The sequence below is a fragment of the Peromyscus maniculatus genome, chromosome 1, assembly GCF_049852395.1.
Source record: "Peromyscus maniculatus bairdii isolate BWxNUB_F1_BW_parent chromosome 1, HU_Pman_BW_mat_3.1, whole genome shotgun sequence".
Taxonomy (NCBI): Eukaryota; Metazoa; Chordata; class Mammalia; order Rodentia; family Cricetidae; genus Peromyscus; species Peromyscus maniculatus.
In genome coordinates, this window is record NC_134852.1 from 109,177,846 (window position 1) to 109,184,364 (window position 6,519).

A 6,519-nucleotide genomic window follows, 5' to 3' on the forward strand; every position below is an offset into this window, starting at 1 on the left:
CCTCTGTTCTCCCTGCATGCAGCCTATTCTCTCTGCCCTCTCCAGGGCAGGCCCTTCATCTGCAGCAGGGCTGGAATGGAGATCACGAGGCCTGCCCAGCCTGCCCAGCTGCATGCCTTGAGTCGGAGGCAAAAGCGGGCCTCACAGGAGACTGGCTGCCCACTATCCACTCAGCCCCTTGTCCACGCCTCAGTCTCTGGGCTCATCCCTAGATCAGAGAAACTCAATTAAGAATGTTGCCTCCACCTGCTCCCATGCTGAAACCCCAACCCTCAAGGAGATGGGTGGTCATGGTGGGGGTGTGGCCTTTAGAAGACGGTTAGATTCTATTGTATGTGTGCCCTTATTTTTAAAATCCCCAGAGCTAGCGGCCACACCAGCACCTGTGAGAAGGCAGGCCCTCCCCAGACACCTGCCAGCACCTTGGGCTGAGGCTGGCAACCTCAGGACTATGAGAGGAAATGGTTGTTTATGAGCTCTTCCAGTTCCGATGCGGTGTTATAGCGTGGCCACGCATTTGCCATGTCAGGGCTAGCAGAAGCCGGAGCCTCGGAGAGGAGAGAGCCTTGCCCAAGGCAGCACAGCTCCTAGATACTGGGTGGGCCGAACCTGTGTGAATCTCACACTCACAGGGAGGCACTCCCGCCAAGCCAGGGAAGATCTGGAAGATGGCTAGTTCGATTTGGTCACTGATGAGTGAGTCCATGTGCTCCTCCTCCTCCGGGACCCAAGAGGCGTAGGAGGAGAGAAGGGAGGGGCTGTGCCATGCCAATCTAAGACCCACGCCCAGGGGTGATGAGACCTTAGGAGAGAAGCAGCCCCTGCCCAGGTCATTTACCTCTGCTGGCTTAGGGGAAGCTCCAGGTGTGCCTCAGACTAGGAGGTACCAGCTAGCTGTGCCAGATGTGTAAGCTCGGCTCTGTGGCCCAGGGCAAGCCTATACCCTGCCCCAGAGGGAGCCTTGTTACCAGCATCTGGGCAGCATCCTCATAGACCACCCAGAGTGTCACTCTGTCCGTCAGCTCCACTCAGTCACAGTCCTCGGCCATCATCAAACAGGGGGCCAGCGGCTGCTGTGACACCATCGGCTGAGGTAAGGAGACCTCCTGGCATTCTCGGTGGTCCTGCATACTACAGTGAAGGCTGACGTAAAGCAGAGCTGAGGGACTAGGGAGAGGGCTCAGCTGACACAGTACTTGCCATGCAAACAAGAGAACCTAAGTTCTGATCCTTCACACCCAAGTCAAAAGCTTGGGCACCGTGGCATGTGCCTGTAATCTCAGCACTGGCACCGTGGGGGGCGGGCAGAGATAGGCAGATCATTGGACCCTGCTGGCCAACCAAGCTGGCCAAATCCATGAGCTCTAGGTTCAGAGAGAGGCACTCTCTCACCTGTCTTAAAAAAAAAAAAAAAAAAGTGGAGAATGACTGTGGAAGACAGCCAGCGTTGACTTCAGCATTCACACGTACCGCCCCACGCCCTGCACACACACACACACACACACACACACACACACACACACAAGTACAGACATATATCCCACATGCATGTGCATGCACACACAACACACATCCCCAACATTCACACACATATACATGCATACCAAAGTAATACTAATAAGAGCAGACCTAAAGCCTCTTCAGAGAAGACACACTGCCGCCTCCCGCAGACAGCAGCTCCCATACTCCCGAGGTCAGGTGGATGGGTTGGCACACACCTATTTCCACCAGGACTTGGCCTGTCCATACATCTCTCAACATGCACTCTGCTCTGGAGGAGGCCCATGGCCATGGCCGCCATGGCAGAGCTCATGTGCATAGACCACGCTAACATTCCTTCCTCAGCCCTTCCCTGGTGCCGCAGGGTCTTCACTTGGGGGCTGTAGAATGCTCTGTATCCTGATTCACCATAATTTGCTAAGTGAATTCCCTCTTGCTGTACTTTTAGGTTACTTCTAAATTTAGACTTAATAAAGGCGGTAGTGAACACACACCCTTGCATGGTTTGGTTTTTCTCAAGAGCGCTTCCCAAGAGTCAAGCTGAGGCCGCCTCCACAGATGTCCTGCTGCCCTCGCCTCAAATCCACCTGTCTCTCTCTACCCAAGGGCTCTCCGGCATCAAGAGACCTTGCCTTGTGCAGGGAAGGGCCAGTACTTCTAACACATCTGACAGTCCTCAGTTGGGGAGGGGGGCAGTTGGCCATCACCCACTCACAGGTTCCCAGGGTGCAAAGATGAAGTATGTCTACATACAACCCAGCTGGCTGGAGCCCAGGTGCCACAGCAGAAACCCCCTCAGCAAATCCCACCCCCACCCCGGGGATAGCTCCCTCCCTGCCTGCTCCTGAGAGTTTCTTGGTATCCCCTCCTGAGTGAACTACCTGCACCCATGCCCTTAGCTCAGGGTCTTCTTTGGGAGAGCGGGCTCAACCCAAGAGCCATGGATTTCTTTCTTTCTCTCTTTCCATTTTTTTTTCAGAGCTGAGGACTGAACCCAGGGCCTTGTGCTTGCTAGGCAAGCACTCTACCACTGAGCTAAATCCCCAACCCCTCTTTCCATTTTTTGAGATAGAGTCTTACTATGTAGCTGAGGGTGGCCTTGAACTCATGGCAATCCCTTTACCTCAGCCTCTTGAATGCTGGGATTTTAGGCATAAAAGCCACCATGCCTGTCTGGACACACACACACAGAGAGAGAGAGAGAGAGAGAGAGAGAGAGAGAGAGAGAGAGAGAGAGAGAGAGAGAGAGAGAGAGAGAGAGAGAGGAGAGAGAGATTTTAAGGCTCAAGTCTTCACCATTCTATTAGACCCGTTTCTTCCTGGAGCCCTCTTAGTGTCGGCGGTAGAAAGAACACAGACTCTGGGGATGGAAATCAACCCCTGTTGGAGGCTCTGGCCTCCAACCAGTCACTTCACCTGAAGGTACCTCAATGTCCCCATCTGAAAAGGGCCATCAAGCTACAAGAAGGCCATGCACAGCCCAAGGCCTGAAAGAGAGCTGCAAGCCAACCTGGCCTGTGCACCCCGACTCTGCTTCTCCTCCAAGACTGAGTGACTGACAGCAGCCACAGCCAATAAGGGTCTTCCAACCACTGACTCCTTCTGCACGAGACTGTGCAGAGGGCCACACCTCCACAACATCGTTTTATCCCCTGGACTCTGACATAAGCTAGATGAGGATTATGCCAGATGTACAGGTGAGGGAATTGTGAGGCTGCCAGGTGGGGCTTCCCCAGCCTCGTGGCTAGTGTGAGGTTGAGCCTCCATCTACAGTGCTGAGCCTGGATCCTACCCTGCATTTCTGATGCTCAGTGTCTACGGCCTGCCTGTCACCCAGACCCTCCTGAGAAGAGAGAGGATTCCTTACATCTGACTCAGACCCTGAGGCCAGGAAGCCACATCCCTTGGGGTGGTTGGGAGGGAGAAAGTGAGGCCGGGGACATTCCCACACAGTTCTGAGATCCCCACCAGCTGGAAGCTGGTTTTATGCTCATCTTGGGGGAGGGCAGCTCCCCGACCCTGGCCTGAATCTGAGGCTCTGAGGGAGTGAGAGTTGGGGGACAGGAAGGGAAGGAAGCCACAGGGAGCAGATACCCAGGCTGCTGCAAGCCCCCAAGCCACTTTTCCTGGGACAGGAGGCAAGGTGCCCTAAAGATGACCTCTCCAAGTTCAAGTACTGCTCAGCTGAGGTTCACACTCGCATCTTGTTTTCCAGTAGCCACAGTCTGAAAATAAGAAAAAGATGAACTTAATTAATTTAAATTTATTTTATTTAGCGTAATACATAAAGACTTCATTCCAGCGTGTGGTCAGTATTAAAAGTGACACACGACAAATTCCATTCTTCTTCTGCATTCTGTGGTCATCCCGTGGGCATCTTATAATTTCAAGACTTCCCCTTCAGACTGACTATTTTTCAAACACACACCAGCCACTCATGGCCCCTGCACTGGATGACAGGATTATGACAACCCAGGTCGATCTGAGGATTCGGGCTTCCCAGGAAGACAGATCCGGGATCTATGGAACTCTGTGCCAGGAGTTTCCTGGGCTGGACACCCGGAGGCAGCAGGCCTCCCAACAAGCCCGTGAGGCAACTATTGTCTTATTTGGGAAGAAGGCAAGTGAGTCAGCTGAGAAGACAAGAAACTCGCACAAAGTCACGCAACAAGATGGGCGCTTGTTACAGGGCTCCCGGCTCGGAGACGGAGCCCATTCCACCTGGCGTGGCTGGATTGACTGACCTCACGGATGCCCAGGCTTGCCAAGCCAGGCATGGCACACACAAGGAGGGGCCTTCGTCCACCTATCCGTCACAGAGAAGTGGGAGACTGAGAAGCGGTGGGCTCAGAGGGCTCAGAGGCAATTCTCCGCTTCACCTTCCCCATCAAAGGCTGCTACAGGTGGTGTCCGTCAGGTGCCACGCCCACCCCAGTGTCTGTCAGGTGCCGCCCGCCCCGCCCCCACCCCAGTGTCAGGTGCCACCCGCCCTGTCCTGGCAACCGCCGGGATGGGGCTTTTCTTACCTCTGCTAGACAAGAGGGTAATAACAGTGAGACTAGAGAACGTTCCGTTTAGATTCTCCTCCGTCCCCACCAAGACGCCAGTGTCCCAAAGCCACCCCACTGACTGTGGCAGACCCACCCCTCTGTAGCTCAGCTGGTAGAATGGAAGGGCTACAAGGCCGTGTGACTTTCTGAGAGGCCGAGGTGTCGGCCAGAACCTGCCCCTGAGGCACATGGAAGTCTACATGTCGTGTTTATCTTCCCAGGGCCAAAGACACTCTCCTGTGGGGCCCACTTCATTCATCTGGCCACCCCCCCACCCCCCAACCCCCCCCATCCCAGCCCTTCACCTGTGGTCCTGCTCCATCTATCCATGGAGTCAGCCAGGAAAACTCACGAGGCTGGCCTGCAGGCCTTTATGTCGGTGATTCCGATGGGGCACTAGGGTCCAGGAGGGGGGACGGGACTGGGTACTCACTCAGGTCACTGTCTGGGCGTTGGCCCTGGAAATGTGAAGCTTTTTCTTCGCTCTCAGGGACAAGTCAGGGCAAGGCCCCTGGAGGACCACAGCACTTGTTGGGCACAGAAGAGGTAGATTCACAAAGCTCATGGCCCAGCCACATCCCCGGAGCTGGAGTCCTAAGTGACGACGGCAGGGTCCACACGATTGTTTAGAAATGGTGCCTGGGCATCTTCCGGATCTGAGAGGGAATGAGCTGGTGCAAGGAAGATGGAGTGGAGGCATGGGTCGGGGAGGGAGGACTAGCGAACATTTGGCTTTTTCTGGGGCTCCTGGCTTGAGTGACTGTGGGGCAGGATGGGGGTGCCATTTGCTGGGGTCTGAGCTGGGCTGGTGGAGTACCAGGAAAGGCAGTGTGGCCAGGCAGGATGAACCCAAGTTGGGAACTGTGTAAGGTGTGTGCCACTGCTACCTGGCTAAGATTTATTACGTTTTCATCTATGTGAATGTGTATAATCCTTTGTGAGTTTTATATGCACCATGTGCATGCAGGAGTCCCAGGAGGCCAGAAAAGGGTGTCAGATGCCCCAGGACTGGAGTTCATGGTGGTTGTGAGCTGCAGTGTGGGTGCTGGGAACTGAACCCCAGCTGTCTACAAGAGCAGTAAGTTCTCGTCACTGCTGAGCTGTCTCTGCAGCCCGAGCCCTGTAATCCTAAGGCCCATGTGAAAGAACAAGGTGCCAGACGGAAGGAGGACAGGACAGGTAGGCAGGAGGGAGAGGGGTTATGAGTCAAGGAAGTGTGATGGTAGCCCCCCCACCCCCCCCACCCCCCATCACCTGCACCGGCAGCCAACTCCCAACCAGTCACCTATCAGCCATGTGATCTTAGCAAGTGACCTCACTTTCCACATCTGTGAAATGGGAATTGTATTCTAATACCAGGGCCATCCATGTGCCTGTGCATATTTTTGTATGTGGGGTGTAGTGGGGTGACCCGGTGAGAACAACATGGGGGCTGGACAGCATGGCATCATCCTTCAGCTTCCCTCCATCATCCACGAGATGAGTCCATCTGCTCCCCGTCTCCTGCAGCCCTGCTGGGGCTATACACAATACACTCCCGCCCCCGACTAGCCCACTCGGAGCCTTGCACCTGCCTTCTGTCCCCTAGAGAGAGGACCTGGAGGGAGGGGCCTGGCCTCCAGGGTTTGCACAGACTCCAGCTGCAGGCCTTTCCGAGAAGCACCGCCAGGCAAAGATAAGCATCTCAGGGGTTCTCAAGAAGTCCCTCACACAGCCGAGCTGCTGAGGCTCGCTTTGTTCCAACAGGTGCTAGGAAGTGCGCGGCTGAGGGACAGACAGGCTCCCAGTGCAGCTCGGCCCTCAGTGGTCCACACACACCATCATGAGGTGTTCACCGGCAACCCATCGCTTCCTTAAGGACTAAGCTCGGCTCTTCCCCATAGGCCTCACTGCACCTCACAGGCCAGCTCCTCTCCCTCACTCATTTCCCAGGACAGAAAGCTTGTTGTGACATGCCTTCACCACAGGC

The 6,519-nt window shown here is 55.1% G+C and overlaps 1 long non-coding RNA gene across 1 annotated transcript; it reads right to left on the reverse strand.

The window, feature by feature from the left end:
- Positions 1–3,450: 3,450 nt before the first annotated feature.
- On the reverse strand, positions 3,451–4,400 carry LOC143267818 (uncharacterized). The gene is made up of 2 exons (XR_013043366.1): positions 4,245–4,400; positions 3,451–3,725 (listed from the first exon to the last, which is right to left on the reverse strand). It is a non-coding gene; the product is annotated as an uncharacterized LOC143267818 (long non-coding RNA).
- Positions 4,401–6,519: the final 2,119 nt, after the last annotated feature.